The sequence below is a fragment of the Manis javanica genome, chromosome 2, assembly GCF_040802235.1.
Source record: "Manis javanica isolate MJ-LG chromosome 2, MJ_LKY, whole genome shotgun sequence".
NCBI lineage: Eukaryota > Metazoa > Chordata > Mammalia > Pholidota > Manidae > Manis > Manis javanica.
In genome coordinates, this window is record NC_133157.1 from 215,524,442 (window position 1) to 215,542,276 (window position 17,835).

General features: G+C 43.9%; 1 protein-coding gene across 12 annotated transcripts in view; it reads right to left on the reverse strand.

Annotated features, from left to right (window-relative positions):
* Positions 1–17,835, reverse strand: part of CYRIB (CYFIP related Rac1 interactor B) — a 147,879-nt gene that overhangs the window by 93,381 nt on the left and 36,663 nt on the right. For 11 of the 12 annotated variants that reach the window (XM_073230138.1, XM_073230136.1, XM_073230132.1 and 8 more), the window contains exon 2: positions 15,408–15,460. The gene's annotated coding sequence lies outside the window, so the exon portion shown is untranslated. Of the gene's footprint in view, positions 1–15,407; positions 15,461–17,835 lie in introns of those variants that run through there. The other variant, XM_037020676.2, reaches the window with a different exon arrangement.

Below are 17,835 nucleotides of genomic sequence, written 5' to 3' on the forward strand. Positions count from 1 at the left end.
AGCTCTACCATAAAGTATTTAACAAAACCCCAGTGCTAAGTTAAAGGGGAGGTTTCTTCAATGTCAGTCAAGGTAACACATTTTAATACAGCAATTCCTTCTTGATGAGATCCCACTTTTCCTTCTGTGTTTGTATTGCTATAGAGCCGTATTCCTACAGAACTCTACTCCCCACCGCCCATTCACCACCTGGACTTCTTAGAGGCCCCATCAAATGGAGAAGCAAAATTGCAGCCGGAAAAGCCAAAGTACGAGGAAGCGAGGACTATGCCTACGAGTTCAGTTTGGGAATCTGCTGCTGATACAGGCAAGAGAAATAAAGAGCATGTTTTCTTGCCAAGATTTTAATGTAAAAAGAGGAAAAGAAAGACTTTCTGCATGCCTTCACTTCCTCCCAAGCCCTGCCCTGAGGCCAAGTTTCTCCCAGGAGGGATAGGCTGGTTCCCAGAGTTCACAGCTGTTGTAAGCAGGCCACAGCAAAGTCCACCTGCCCCATGCGAAGACGGGCTGACTGCAGAAAAATCCCAGAATGCACACCCAGGGCGCGTGCTCTTCTCCACAAACGGCACTTCGAGCCCTTGTGTGGGTTTGGTGGCCACTGGGTACTTTCCGCTCTGCCGGTCACACCCGTCCCCACCTACCTGGTGGTCAGGGAAGAGCACATCTGCTCCACCAAGACTGGTCAGGGCCCAAGGACACTGGCTGCCTCTGCCACCTGCCCATCCCCGCTGTGGCTAGGCCTCCTTACCAAGGTGCCCAGGGGAGGTCATAAAACCAGAGACGGCACTAGAGGAATGGAGGAGAGAAGAAAAGCTGGGTGGATCGCCCCACTGTGACTCAGAAATCCAAACAGGGCTAAATTTCGACCTTTCCACCCCCACCTTCTATGGCTGCCCATCAGAGTCAGAGGAAAATTTATCTGTGAAAAAAGAGAATCCCTAATTGCATCAAGGGGCATTAATGTATCAGTGCCATTTTTAAAAGATTTTTTGTGTGTTCTGCAGAAACACCACGCTTAGAGGAAAGAGCAGGAGTATTATTTTTAAATATAATAATGACAGAAAGCACTACTACCAACTACTGACCAACACCTCTGATCAACTGCTTAGTTTCTATCTGGTTTTGAACAAGATTATCTCCACCATTTTGTAATTCAATTCTTATAACAACATCATGAGAGAGATGTTATTACTTCCGGTTACCAGGTGAGAAGATTGAGGTACAAAGAATGTAAGTGTTTTGCTGGGGGGTGGTGGGGGTCACAAAGCTACCAAGAGTTGGAGGCGGGATTCAAACCCAGGTCTTAGCAGCTGTTTACTGTGCATAAACCTCTCTACCTTCCTTGCTTTCGCCCTCGTTTCCTCCTTTCTCTCTACCAACATTAAGTCACTACACATCAAGCTCCATCTAAAATATGAGACCACTCATCTATAAAATAGACACAGTAACCAGGTAATTCACAGTTATTGTGAGGATTAACTGAAATAATAGATGGAATATAGGAAATTGCTAACATTCAAGCACTTTTATCCCAAAAACAGCAATGACATATAATTAAACCTCATATGTCGACATTCTTGGTAAACTCTGAGTGTTAAATAAATAAATATACATTACTGACTATTGTGATTTTTGAAATTTGCATTTTAGTATTCAAATCCAAAGGCTGTTTATTGCAGTGGCTGAGAGCTCAGACTCTGGACTCAAGACAGACGTGACTTGGAATCCCTTCTTTTTCTCATTTGTGAAAATGCAATGGTACTGTCAGAATTAAGTTATTTCATGTAAGGCACTTAACAGGGCCTTGCAAATATAAGTGCTCAATAAATATCAGCAGTCTATTATTTATTACTGTTAATAATTACTTTCAGTAAGATGGTATTTGTAGTAAGCTGCCTACTGTTGGTTATTTACAACAAAAAACAAAAACAAATTTCCCACAATAGGGTAACAGCATAGCAGGATTCTGAAAGAACTGTCTTTAGAATGAATGAAAATCAACTTAATTAAAATGTCAAAGTCCCTGCTTTACCACTTGAGAAGCTTTGTAATTTTGAGCAAGTCATTTCTTTTCTATAGACCTGTTTCATCGCCTCAAAAAAATGAAAGGTTTGCTCTCAATGACTCATAAGTCCTCTCCAGATTTAAAGTTTATAGTCCTCAGTGCTAAATATACAGTCCCTTGACATCAAGGATAATAGTAGCAATATGAGAAAAAATGTTATACATTCATACTCTCAGTCTCTTAAACCAGGCTGTTTTTTTACAAAATAGTGATCACCTCCTAAACAGTCTGTATTATGCTTACTGTCTCTCTCCACAAACTAGGCAAGACCTCCAGGACAACGGGGATTTATGTCTGGTTTGTTCATTGATGTATTTACCTCCAGCCCCTAGAACGATGCCTGGCACATTACAGAAGATCAAAGAACATTTGTTGATTGAAAAGTCGTGACTATTAAATTAAAAGAGCAAAGAACAAAAGGGTATATACAATAGAACACCATTAATATAAAACATGTACTCCCAAGGGGAAATGGTAGATAGGATTTCTACTCATGGGATGGGTAGAGAAGTTAAAAATTGAGACAGAGTAAGAGTAGGATTGAAACAATTTTTAATTTTTCCTTTACTGTTACGAACAATTTTGTGTGTTCAAAAAGATGGCATTCAAAAAAAGGGGAGCATGTGGACACAGAAGAAAAGTGGTCACGGGAGATGGGAGTGGTCCTGAAGGAGAGCAGCAGGGCTGGGGATGCGATCAGAGCGAACAGCAACCTGGGCAGGTGGTTCCTCTCCGAAGGCACACAGAATCCCAGGGCCCAGAAGAAAACTAGTAACATGATGCAGAAAAGAAGAGCCAACTTACGTTAAATTTTCAATTACAAGCTAATACCTACTAAACTATTCCCAAGGTGATAGAATTTCCCCATTACCTGTCTCAATCAGTGGAAGCTTCGGTGAATTAGAGCACAAAGGGGCACCCGCTAACCGTTCTCAGTCTTGAGCCCTCTCTGGATCTGCTGGCTGTGAATGCCAGCAGGACTGGTTCCACACCCTAAGGTTAACCGGTGAGCCTTTTCATTAACCAACTGATCAACATTTCCATCCAGGGTCACACACTGCGGGGAACACACTAGGTACAGTACAACAGCCTTCCCTTCCAGGACACAGAAGACACACTACCTTATCACAGTACAGAGCAGCAGAGCAACACACAACTGCCCGAGCAATGATACAGACACATGGCCTGGAAAATAAAAGGGAAAGAATAATTCCTTTGGGCTTTGGGGAGCTGGGGGGAGGGGACAGGGAGAAGATGTCTAGGAAAGGCCCTGTCCTGAATTTTATCAAATCACCAGGACCCTTGTACTCTTCGGAGGCTTACTCTTGAACCTGTCACCTGTTCCTATCTTGCATTTGGAACTGCACACCACTCATAATGCCTCCTGCCTCCACCGCTGCCTGAGTTCATCATGTCCACACATTTGAACTTGGAGCAGACCAGGTCAGAAGACGCTGTGCTTTTTGTTTCAGCACACAATTGCAATTAGATGATGATTCCTGTACTTCCTTGAATACCGCACACTCTACCAGGGCAGAAGTCATGCTGGTTCGTCACTACTGTATCCCCAGTGCTAGTGAAGAGTCTGACACCATCCCCGGCACCAGGCATGCACTCAGTTGCAGCCTGTCAGAGATGGCATCAGCCCAGCCTGTGTTAACCCAGACCCAGGGCCTTAACTCTGCACTCAACTAACAACATGGTCACAGCCCTGGAACCAGGGAATCAGATAAGCAGCACAAGGAGGTGGTGAGATTTAAATCCTCCCCAGTGTGGCCAAAATGATTAGGTCACTAGCTATGTGCCCAAATAGTTGAAATCCAGAGCTTTAGACTGAACAATGAGGGTGTCAAACATGAGCTAAGAATGTAGAAAAAGTTTAGGTTCTCACAGGTTTGAGTTTTGAGGCTGCAGAAGAAAACACATTACATAAGATGAAAAACAAAAGACCAAAAGAGAACCAATATGGTCCAAGCTAAGAAGCAGCTTAACTGGTTTAGCTAGCTTCCTTTCTAAAATCCTGGGGCTGATTTCATGTTAGGACACAGGTTTAATGAGAAAGTTTCCCTCCCCAAGTCTTAATGCCCAGAGGAAGGTAGAGAGGAGAAGGCTGCCTTGTCCAAGCTCTGGTCTTTTCGGAACCCACAGACTTGGAGAAAATGTCTGTGGTGTACATTTTTGCATTTATTAAGCATTTTTATTTAATAGGCCACTTGCATTAAAGAGTGCCTACATCAGAGTTTCTGAGTGAATCACCTAATTTCAGACATGGAAGGAACCTTGGAGTTTGCTCCAATATTTTACAAGATGCCCAGAGGGAGTCCACAGGTGCACAATCCCCAAGGCCTGGACTCTGGGCACAGACTGAGGGTCACAGGGGTCCCTGTAAGTCAGAGAACTGCTGAGTTCATTTCCAAATGTCAGCTGAATCACTGAGGTGTCAACAGAGTCCTGCAAAAAATCTCTACTAATAACCAGTGTGCAATATTTGGTATTACGTATTGTGTGACCTTTCAGGGTAACGGTAAAGGAAGTTGATTAAAAGCATCATGCTTATTCGGCCCTTCGTCACATGAGTATCTTCCAACGTGGGGGGGGAAATGTTAGGAGATGTGTACCAAATGATAAGAAACAAATGGAAATGCAGGTTTTTTGGGACTTCCCAATCATTCATGAGAGTGCAGTGTGGTTTCTTCCTTGGTAGTAATACTAAGCTGACTACAGAGCTCCTATAAATACTATTTCCTGCTGCTGTTCCTTTGCCCATGCTGTTCCCTCTGTTATGAACAACCTTCCTGCCACTGCCGTACTTCCCAGCAAATTCCTACCACCCCCCAAGACTCTAGTCTGGCAACTCTATGGACATTGGATAAGCACTGCAACCTAACTTAGTTCCTGTTTTTACCTTACAGTGACACACAGCCCTGCTTATGCCTGAAAGACCTTCTATGAAGTATAAAAAGATTGGCAATGGTATGAGGTTTGTATAACACCCTGTACCCCATTGAGAAAATGACAGGAACACAAAGTAATGTTTTATTAATTTACTTAACTTGATGTCTTGAAACACAGAGTGATTTTCATGGATAAATCAGCCAACCCAAGATTAACAGCCTGGCTTACTACACTCATTTCTTTTTCCAAGCCACAAGTCAAAATAAACTCAGTCTCAATTTATACCTTGGCAAAAATGTGATTCAGTATATCAACTCCTGAATTCACTGTAGTTATTAAAAGGATGGACGCATCTATCAGAATAGGTAACAAAGAACCCCAAAGTCTCAGCCGCAATAATGACCACAGTGGTCACTCTGGGGACGACGAGATGAGCCCAATAACGGCATCTCTCTGGGCTTTACCTGACAGTCTGGATTAGGCAACACTGTGGCTGACATCACTTTAAAGGATGTGATCCCCTCCTTTCCTTCAACCTCCTACAGAGCTGTCCGGCAGGGCTGCAGTGTGGATTGGAAGACAGGCAGCAGTCAGGGAAAGATGATATCTAGTAACACTGTCAGGATCATTACCCCCATTCTTCTTCAAATGATAATAATGATGTTATTATTGTAATTTTCCTTGGCCACTGGTTTCTGAATTTGTCTGCACACCTGGAGAGCTTAAAAACTACTTCTGCTGTGTTCCACCCCCAGCATTGGTGAATTAATATACCTAGTGTGTGGCTCAGGCTTTGGAATTTTAAGACCCCCAGGTGATTCTAATGTTCATTCAAGTTTGAGAACCACTGTCATACAGGCACTAAGATTCCTATCTATACATACATATAGTTGCATGCATACATGCTTACACACACATGCACACACAAGCTGGCCAGGTTCCAAGAATCTGCTGCCTCTAGAGTGGTGGTCACATGGGTCAGCATGAGTCAGACCACACTGTGGTAACACAGGACACCTACGAATCAGCCCCAACAACTACCACACGGGTCACTGTCTAGGACAATTGAATGAGCCCAGCCAGCCCCTTTCTCTGGTCTTTACCCGACTCTAAAGCCTAAGCATTTAACCCTCAGGCCTTTCTGGTTTCTTTACTTTTACATTATGCCTCTTCTGAAGTCCATTTTAACAAGTTTGCGAGGCCCAGAGTAAATCAGAGCCAAAACCTTACACTGGCATTGACAGACTAGGAGGCCCCCTGCTGAGGGGAGGGCCACTGGAGACTTGGTCATTGAGACTATGCTTTGTTCAACTCCATCCCAAGACCCAAGAACGGTAGACAACTTAATAGAAATTTAGATAAGGAGATTGTCAGTAATAACCTGGGGTGGGGGGGGGGATGAAAAGCAGATGTAAAAACTCAAACACCACAGCATCTAAGTTAAAAACCTCACAGATCAACTTGTCACCAACTATCATTTTGACTTCCTTTTTTTGTTAATTTCTCCCAGGATGAAATTACATTTGATGGCATGGAAGTGAGTGAGGCCAGGAGACCTACGAACAAACAAGTGCTCTATCACTAGGCAGCAAAGCGAAGACATGCATGTTGGGTGCAGGGCGCAGTAAGAACAAGACATCCTGCCACCAGTACACAAATCATTTTCAGCAAATCATCTCCTGCTCTGTTGGATGTTGTATCTGCAGAGTCTGGAGAAAACCAGAAAATCCAGCTTGTTTGCTCTTGTTTCGGCAGTTTAATTTAGGAATCGTACTGGCTTTACATAAACTCTTTACTAAAAAATGCATTCCGTTTTTTGAACATGTGAGTTAACTTGGGCCCAAGGGAAAGAAGCATTGTATACAATTACACAATAGTTACTCTATTACTTCAAAACCGAATGGAAGCCTCAGGCAGAAAAGTCAAAAGGAGCGACAAATCATTTTTGTAAAATTATCTGAATGCAACCATCTCTTCTGATGCGTGTGAGCTGACAATGGTTCTGCCTTTCTCAAAGCTCATTCAATTATCTGTTGCTTATCTGGACCTGGGAGAGTTTTCCTCCCATCTAGAGTTAGTTAAAGGAAAAAAGCAAGCAGATTCCTCTCATAAAAGCCTGAAATGAACAACAGTAACTACTCCCAAGGCCCTGCTTATTGCACAGGAGGCATTAGACAAACCTTTGCAGGATCTCTATTAAGGATCTTTTTTCTCTACAACCATCACAAAAGAAGAGGAAGGAATATGGGATCCACAACCTCAGACACCCTATCGTACCCCTAGGTGTACAACTACTAGTAAGAACTAAACATTTCTGAAGCTGTTTCCTCATCTGTAAAATGGAAATACCTACTTGACACGGACATTGTAAGAACTGAGAAAACAAGGTGCCTACTAGAATTCAGTAAATGTAAATGGACTCCATCTGATCATTGCCAAAAATCTCAGGAAGCTCACTAAAAGGTAAGGTTTTTAAGAGAAGGGACAATGACTTACTCATCTTTCTGTACCCAGATCCTACACGGGGCCCTATAGAGACTATAGCTGTCTCTTCAACCCCTACTCTCTTCCTCTCCCACCAAACAGCATCCTTCAGTCATTCAGACCTTGATCTCCAGGTCCAGGGGTGGATCCTGAACGGGCTAAGCCAATCGGAGCTATCCTATTTCCTCTGCCACCAGGCTTCATTGAGAGATGGAGGCGTGTCCTGAGGTGATCCAATCAGAGAGAAGCTCAGCACTTTTGTTCAATGGCTCTGGAGAGAAATAGTAGCAAGTCTTCCCCAAATGTGAACAAACAAATGTGCGGTCTGATTGCTACTCCAGCCGCCAGGCCATCACACCTGAGAGTTCTCCTCTACCTTTCCTGGGGCACACATACTCTTTGCGGTGTCTCTGATACTAAGCCAAGCCCTCTCGCTACTGTAAGGAGTCAACCTGAGAACAAAGCCAAAAGCCATAAGTACAAAGCCCAGAGAATCACAAAGGAAGCCAGAACCCTGATCAAAGTGTGCCCGAAGCCTACATACCTCTCCACTTTTTGGTTATGTGAACCACTTCAACTGCTTCTGCCAATTATCCAATTCGAACTGGGTTTCTGTCCCTTGCAACTCACAGCCTCCTAACAGCCTCAGGCATGGCTGCATGAATCACTGAGCAAAGGACTGTGCAGAAACGTCACTGCTCTTTCAGTGATTTAACTCAGACGTTACGTTCTCAGGGAGCAGGAGCCCTCATGGGTCTTGGTCACCCAGTATCAGGTGCCTAACAGAGTTTCTGGATACAGGCCCAGAATGGAATGAAACTATCACCCAGAGTTCCAGAACCTTTTAAAGCCCCGCTCTCCAGATGTGTCTGGATCAGAGGGACATGAAGAGGAAGCTCATCAGATTTAGAGCCATGAAGCAGGCCTGAGTTCAGATCACAGATCCAACTGAGCCTCAGCTTCCTCTCCTGCAAAATGAGGATAATCATAACGCATCTCCCTGGGCAAAGGGAGCCGCGAAGAGGTACCTGGGGTAGGCCGCTTTCAAGAACCATATTTCCCTCCTTCTGTGCAGCTAACCCTGCTTCGTACCATGGGTTCTGGTCTGGGGTTCAGAAAATAGGGTCATCAGATATACATGGTGGTGGGCCACACCTGGCATCACCCAGCAAAGCCAGCCCTGAGAGAATGAGGAGAGGTAACGCGCACCCTGAGCCTCCCATCCCTCAACACACACCGATTCCCTCAGGAGGTGGGGCTTGGGCAGAGAGTGCATGTAAAACTGGGCTGTCCAGCTCCTTGGGTACCATGCTTCCTCTTTGCTTTGCTGGTTGCTTTCTGAAAGAGGTGTGGGGTCAGTGCCATTGACAGTGTCACAGATCCGCACATCCCTAGAGGATGTTGATTTAGCCATTCCTGGGTGATATGGAACTCAGCTAGACTATCAGCTCCAGTGGGGCAGGGGCCTTACCTCATTCCCTGTCTACCACCCCCACCCCTGACCGGTACCCAGGCGCAGTGTTTCCTGAGTACATGAATGAAAATGAGTGAGTGGATAAGCCAGAGTGATAGAATCAAGATTCCAGAATATGACTGTAGTAAAACCCTACCAGTTAGTACTCAGACTACTGGTTGTGCTGCCAGTAAATCAAAGACTCAGAAATGACACAGGGCTTCTAAGGCAGACAGATATGGGCACTGAATTCTGGACTTGGAATTCTAGTTAGTGCCTAGTTCTGAGATTTCCGATAAGATCCTAAACTCTCTGAGCTAATTTCTTTCTCTGACAAACACAATTATCAGTATTAAATAAGAACTTTTTTGAATACAGCTATACATAAGGAGAAAAGATTGAAAGAATATATACCAAAATATTCAGAGCAATGAGCCCTAGCTGTTAAAATTATGGGAGGACTTCTATTTTTCCCTTTTTTGTGCATTTTTGGATTTTCTATAGTGAACATGAATTGGTTCTGTAATAAAAATAAAAATAAAAGTGGGGTGATGCCAAAATGTCTAGCCCAGCGCCTGTGTTCCATCCCTATTAAAGCCCTTCAGACATTTGAAAACAGCTATCATAGTTCTCCTATTTCTTGAATTCAATAATTGAGCTAATTTAATGCTATCTTTATATGACTTGATTTCAAGGCTCTTTTTTTATCCTTCCTCTCTGCAAAGGCTCCATCTGTTAAAACCCCACTCTGAGTATTGTATAACCAGCTCCCAGAATCAGCAGCACACACTCGTTTGCTCATTCATGTTAATTTATTCACTGAGTAAACACTGGCTAAAGACCTACTATATTGGACATCCTTGCTTTTGCCTATCCGCCCCCCCCCCCCCATTCACAAATAGTTCCCAGATTTTCTTAGGGAACGTCTGCCTTCCCTCATTCTAAACCCTTGAGCTCTGGGAGATGCAGACCCTACCCCAGCTTCTCCAGAGGGCGGGCATTTGATCTAGGGTGGCCAATCAGAGCATGGCATTTGTTTAGCCATAGGGATTGGTTCAGGGATGAGCATGTTACCGCGGAAAAACCAATCAGAGATACAAGACTCAATTCTGAGACTTTTGCTGAACTGCTGGAAAAGTGGGCTTATTTCCCTTCTGCTAGGGCTGCTGACAGCCATCTTGCCACCACAATCCAAAGAGAAATGGTAGGCAGCACAGCACTGAGAGATGGAGAAAAACTGTAAGCCTTAGCAACACATTTAAGCCTCCATGCCTTAAGTTCCATCCCTGGACTTTTCAATTACATAAACCAGAAATCCTCCTACAGTACCACATGCCAGTTGGGGTTCTGTTTCAAGGGCAAAAGAATCCTGACTAATGAAATTTGAAGTGCTGCAACATATGCCGCATGCCATCTTTCCTGGCATTCAGTCTGATGTGGAGATAGCTACACACAATTACAGTTATTTGATGCCAATATGATCATTGCTTTAATATAATACTACACAGGGCAATGGGAACACGGGGAGGTGTCAGGAATGGCCTCACACAAGAAAAGACATCTAAACCTACTCTGTATCTGCATTCAGGCAGGGAAGATAACATTACCGTTTGCAGGAGTCACGTTAACTCCCTGCTGACACACACCTGCTTCACAGTGAACTCAAACCACTACATCCCACACTGCACTAGGGCCAAGGATACTGAGCATGCTAAAGGGTGCTGTCTGACTGCACCCACATAATAGCATCTGGAGAGACAGTAAAGTGCCAAGGTCAAACGGCCTCACTTGCAAGACTTTTATCTGACGATACAGATGATGTTACAGCCTTAAGTAACACTCAGGTCAGTGTTTGTGATTTTGTTTCTATACACTTACTTTTTGCTCCAGTGTTCTTGCCCATTTGGATTACTGTTCACCAAATAACAACATCCTAACAATAGCCCTGTCAAGATGAATAACCTATTTACTGAATTTTATTACCAAATGATTAGGGACAGAAAAGAGCAAGCCTTGGTTCCATAAAACATTTCACAATGGTTAGAAATGTGGCTGATGGCAAAACACAACAGTAATAAAGATGCCCCTGGGAAGATGTATTTTGCTAAGAAAGGCCCTACAGTTTGGTTTTTTTAAGTGAACAGAGCCACTGTCTCTTAGACCTTTGATACATACTCAATGGGAAAGTAGTGAAGATGGTAAGTCGGGAAAGGACACCCCAGGACAAATTCTCCTTGCTTTTATCATTTCTAAGCACATCAGAGATTCACTTGATCCAGAAACCCAGCTCCAACTTTCCAGAGCAAATAATCATACAGTTGGAAAAACTAATACTGACGGAACACCATGTGGTCTCAAGAGAGGTGCCAGGGATTACAGGCAGGAGGAAGAAAGGCTTGAGATGCCTTCTAGATAACTTGGATTTCTAAGAAGCAGCTGGGTGTCCTCTGTTTTTAAAACACTTTTGAGATTGCTGGTGAATCCCACTTCCTCTCCTTGCCTGCCACACGACTCTGCACGTGGATCCTACCTACTCCCCTTCTAGAAAATGGGATTATCAGTTATCACACATTGACTGGCCAACCATTAAGGTCCAGGCAGAGCCAAGCAATGGAGAGACCTACTGGGTCTGGGAGTGAGTGTGAGGACAAAGCCAGCCAATGCTCAATCAGTGCTGGGCTTAGCAACTCCGCAGAGACCTGCCGATCTCTAAAAGTAAGAGGGGCTTTCATGTCAAAAGCTTCCAATGTGAGGTTTTTTTTACTAGTTTGTTTTTAATAGAAAAAGTACTATATGTTTATGTTCAAAAATTGTAAAAATATAAATGGATATCCTCCTCCCACCCTAGAACCACAATCCCTTAGGCTTTTCCCCCAAGAGGTAAACAGTTTTCCCCCAACCATCTTCCTCCTTGGAGTCCCCCTAGCAATAGACAATGCATAATCGAACCCATGTGTGTGTGAGGGTGAGTGGGGGTGTGTAAGCACTTCTACAGCTCTCCTTTGTTTTCACATGGAGCACACAACATACGCTTTCTGGCATATTGCCTTTTTTTTTTTTAACTTAAGAAAGTAACCTGGAGATCATTCTTTTTTAGTATATATGACCTATGATTTTAAGTATTCTACTGTAAGAATATACCACAATTCATTCAATCAACCCCCAGCTGACATACATTTCAGCTGCTGCCAGGTCCTCGCTATTACAATGTTGCTGTGTACATACATTATACACATCTGCAGACCCAACACATGTAACTATAGGAAAGATAGGATTTATAAGATAATACCCTTGATGTGGAATTGTAGGGTCAAAGGGCACATGTCCTTAAAAAGTTGGCAGGCCATGAATATTGCCCATCGAGGATACTGTACTTATTTTCACACTGACCAATAGTGTGATAAGTACGCAAGTTTCTCCACCTACACTCACAAATATTTTGTTTTATATATAAATACCACGGAAAAGTGGGAAGCAGAGCTCCATACTTGTCCCATTGTGTTGGGCTGCCCTGTGTATCACACGTACTAGTTCCTAAAAAGTCCTTGCCTGGATGCACAACCCAGAGATCAGTTTACAACAGAATGAATGTCAGAGCTGCTGGTGTGCTGAAGGCGGCTCACACTGGCTCACAACAGCTCACTGTGCACACCTCTTCCCAATTCAGTGTTCACTGACATCAGGTCATGGTGTTAGTATTCGTACCACAGAAATCAACAAATGCTACCCATCAGGGCTTCTTTTATTCCCCAGAGAGAACTTTACCAAACATATCCACACATCAAAACACACATTAACGGAAACTCATGTTCTCCCACTCTCCTCTTCAGCATGGTCACAAACTCTTGAAACCTAAGGATTTGAGGAATACTGACGGGACCTCTAATCATTACATCTTTTAATAGTGCCTCTCTCAGTCTCTCCCCTGTGCCTCTTAGCCGCTCTCTCATATTCCCATCTCTTTAGCACTTAGTGCTTGTTCTTGATGCTTTTCTACAGTATAGAAACTGCGAACACACACTCTAGGCTACACTAGACACCTTGGGGTCAAATCCCAGCTCTGTCACTTACTAGCCATGTGACCTTAAGCAAGAAACTTAAACTACAATGTCTTACTTTCTTCCTCTGTAAAATACAGATGATCATGCCTTCCTTACAATTTTCTTCTGAGGATTAAGTGAGCTAATGCAAGTACACAGAACAGTGTCTGGCACATGTTAAGGGCTTAAAAAATGTAAACTGTTATTATTGTCTTCCAGTTCCCTAATTATCTCTTTAGCTATATCTAACAGGTCAGCTAACCTTTTTGTCAAGTTTTAATTTCAGTCATTATTTTTCATTTCAATTTGGCTGCTTTTCCAATCAACCTGTTCCATTTTTAATCTTTTTTTACACTTGTGATATCACCTTTAGTCTTTAATCACTTTAAATACACTACTTACAGTCTCTTTTAGATGATTCTATCACTTACAACTGTAAGTTCATCTCCTAAATAGCTCACATTATTTAATTAGGAACTCCCCTTCATAGGAGGTAGCTCTTTCTGTGGAATCCTGTTAGGTTTGGGTTGTTGAAATATCCCTATGGAGTAAATTTTGTGTTTGTGCTAGGGATTTCCATGGTATTAGGCCACTTTTTATGTTGATTTCTCAGCTTGAGGGGTCTCACAGCCCATAGACAATAAAAATATAGATTCCACAACCACACATGGTAAGGCCTCAGGTTTTTAATTTCTTGCTGGTAAGCTTTTTCCACTCAAGGTAAACTTCCCCTCTGTTTCTCCAAACAGTAGAGTTTTTCTAGCTGCTTGTCATGTATAAGTGTAATGTTTAAGGTTCCCAGGCACTCAATTCCACCTTGTGGAAAGTTCTCATTTCTAGACCCACCATGGCATTAAAACCTTAACTTTCAGACACTATAGCCTGTACCCAGGTATAAAAAACCCATAAACTGTCATGGCTTCAACTCACATAACCATTTGGCTTAGACATCTCTCTTCACTTTTGACACTTGTGGCTTTTCCTTTCTGATGAGTTCCCCTGGGTATAATTCTTGTATTTCATCCACTCCGTATCCATAGCAGGAAAGACTCACATCAGTCAGCGTGGTCCACCATGTTGCCACAGTGTTCCAGGTCTCCAGCCCTAATATAACCACTCACCATGCTTGGGTCTCATCCACAGTAGCACTGCGGCTTACTCAGGCATTAGAGCCTAAAGTCAGCATGTAATATGGAAACTGAAAGGAATCAAAATTCTCCTCGAAAATCCCTTAATAACATCTCACTGACAAACTATCTCCTGAAATCCATCTCCAGCATCTCATTTGGTTTCTTAGGTGGAGCACCAGAAGAGATAGCTGGCTTGGTTTCAGGGCCCTGTTGTATGATAATTAAAATCTATAAATATGGGACATCCACTTGATGGCACAAGATGCTCATGCTCTAAAAAGCCATGGGAATAAAGGCTGACAGAAGGAACAGAGGAGCTGCGTCTCTCATTCACACCCACTCCAAGGGAGATGCCCACTGGGTGCAATGACAGGCTCACCCATGCTCCGTCAAGTGCTATTTTTATCTCTTCTTTGCTTTGTTTTTGCTGAGCAAGGGCATTTGAATCTGGATCGGTTGGAAGCAGACATCCATGAAATGGGAGATACAGGACTCTCTAAGTGGGAACCCTGCTTGGCTCTGGGGGCAGTACTAACTGCAAAGGAGCAGGAGGGAACTTTCTGCAGTGACGGGACTGCTGCATACCCTGATCTAGGTGGTGGCTCAACGCATGTGACATTATTAAAAATTTATCGAGCTGAATGATTAAGACGGGTGCATGTTACAGGATGTAAGTTATACCTCAATTAAAATAAAAGCTAAAAGCATGCAAGAGAGACTACCGCGTAACATTTTGCCAGCTGATCTCCATCTATGGCTAAAGCTCCCTGGTGGCTCGCCAGATAAACAGCAGGAAGTGAGGAGATCAGGAAGCCTGGGGAAAGAAGAGGCAGAAAAGGGCAGTGCCCTGTCGGGGGGAGGGGACACCCAGGCTCATCGAGTTGGTTTTCCATGAGGGGCCTTACAAGAGTGACAATTTACAGCAGTTACGAGCACTGGCTCTCAAGCTAGACTGCTTGGATGTGAATCTGAACTCTACCCCTGCAATGGACTGCTTGTACCCCCAAACTCATGTGTCAAAAACTAACCCCCAAAGTGATGGCATGAGGGTGGAGCCCTTATGAATGGGATTAGGGCTCTTATAAAAGAGACCTCAGAGAGCGCCCTTGCCCCCTCTATCACGTGAGGTTAGAGCAAAAGGATGGCTGTCCTGGAATGAATGAAAGAATGTACAAGGATTCTGATTTCAACAGAGGCAGGTGGCTCTTACTTCTACTGAACTGAAGTCTATTTCCTGGCCTAATATTACCATCCACTTTAATTTTTCTTTACAGTGAAGTGGTTATGGGCACAGACTCTAAAGCCACATGGCCCTGGTTAAATCCAGCTCTGTTACTTACCAACTTGGTGACCTTGAATGAATTACTCAAACTCCAGGCCTCAGTTTCTTCTCCTGTAAAACAGAATTATAGCAAGGATTAAGCAAGTAACAACAGATCTCAGGACACAACAAGTCCCCCATACATTCTAGCCACTATTATTTTTTTCCCATACCATATACATGGTCTGAGAATAACAAACTCCAAATTCCATTTCTTCATACCATAATAGTTCACAGAGCATGTTTCACAAGTATTTTTCTCATTTAATGTTCAAAATATAGTCTTAAATATTACAAATGAAGAAACAGAGATTCAGAGAAGTAACTTGCTGAAGTTTGCACAGCACAGTAAAGGACAACGACCCAAACCAAACACCTATGAATGGGGGGCAGTCTGACTGGCCTGCGCAGTCCTGGGGGAGAGGGCGGGGCCAGGCTGTCCTTTCAGATTGAAAATTCTAAGACCAAGGATGCTGGAACTCAAGCCACAGCGGTTCAGTCCTAGTTCCAGCAAAATGCTCAGCTCAACTTGACTTTGAACTGTTCTTAGTCATTCTACCCCTGAATCACCTCCTGTCGTAGGTTTCTCTACCGCAGAAAAAGGAAAACAAACATACATATTATACCACCTCTGTCACCGGCAAAATCTCTTACAGTGACAAAAACTTACGAATCAAAGGGAGTTTTCATAAAACCATAAGCAACATCCACATTCAGCAGCATTCGGCGGTGCAGAACGGGGCAGCACCCACAGCGCGCAGGCACTTTGTAACGCATGGAAGAGAAACAGAATGCCTTTTCGGGCCTTTACTTTGATAAGTCTTTAGCTGCCTTTGGGTTTTCTCTTAGCTTTTCAGTGGATGCTGAAACTACAGGAAGCCAGTTAACCAGCCTCATTTAATTCACGGGAGGCGTGGGGGCCCCGCCTGGCCTCCGTGGGGGAACACTACTGCGGATTGTGTCACCCGCGGCTGCTGCTTCTGACGTATCTCCCATTTGCCAGCAAGGAACGGTTTTATTTCTCCTGTTTCTGTTGGTGTGGGGGTGTTGCTTAAAATTCCCTTTTAAATAATAACCACGGTACTGCTCAGTGGCCAAAGAAAGGGATTTAAGAACCATGCCAGCAGACGCATAAGCTATGTCAAGCATGTGCAACACGCCTCACACCCCACACAGGTACAGCACATACCCACAGGCCCATGATCTCAGTTCTGAATCTCCTGCTATGTCTTCCAGTTAAATAAAGGAATTGTTTGTTTGTTTTCTATTTAGTTCTTTGACCAGATTTACAAAATACAAAATGGGGATAAGTTGTTCACTTGGGAAAAACTGTAGGGCCTTGGGTAAAAATCCTAGAAATCAGAAAAGTATGCTAACTCACTCCCACAAAACTCTTCATTTTGTTTGAAGAACACGAAGAGAAAGCTGGTTGTTACAACACTTACAGACAAACCCAGTACACAGGGTGTAGATCCCCTCGAAGGAAAGTAGCCATCTCAAAACGAGAGTGACTTCTTTGCAGTTACATGATATGGGCAGAGACAACCTGGACTACGGCTCTAGAAACTAGAAACCAGATCCAATCTTGTCTCCTTTTCAGACTCACACCAGGGGCTCTAGACCCTTCTTCATCTCTGATTGCTGTGTGACTTTGGGCATATCACTGAACCTCTCTGAGCTCCTGCATCCTCTGCTGTAAAGTGAGACTGCTCAATATATTCAAGAACTATCTACTGAATACCAATGATGTGCCAAGCCTGTGGCCATAGAGATTATTCCAAGAATAAACCATTCCATCCACCCAGGAGCCCTCATCAGTTCCTGGGGCAATTACAGGCAGACAATCAATTACAATGGAGAATGAAAAAGTGTTACAAGGGTGAGCACAGGTGCTGGGCAATCACAGAAAGGTATTTAATTGACTCAGCAGGGGATGGGAAGTGATGGGTATAGGAAAGGCTTCCCCATGGAGGTGATACCTAAACTGATAACTATAAGACAAGTTAGAATTTGCCCAGTGAGGCAGGAGGTCCAAGGGATCCAAGAGGGGATACGAGAAGAACTGACAGCACATGCAAAGGCCCCCAGAGAGGACTGCTGGCTCACAAGGTCCAGCACAAGAGGCAGGAAGACAAGGAGGATATGTAGCTCTGGATATGCAGGCTGGTGGGCTTCCCAGGGCAACTTGCCTGGACTGGGTGACCTCCCAAGGTCTCTCCCAGAAATGAGGGTTGACTCTGTGGTCTTCTGAAAGCCCAGACCCTCCTCTTTCCCAAACAGCCCTGTCACCAGCATGCTAAAGCCCTGAGCCCACTGCAGGGCACCAGGGAAACCCCAACCATCCCACGTGGGCCCCCCTCTTTCCTCTTTCCTTTCCCTTGGGAGTGACTTGGCAGTGACTCAAGGAAGGAGCTGTCCTCTACTTGACATCTGTTTCTAAAAAACAC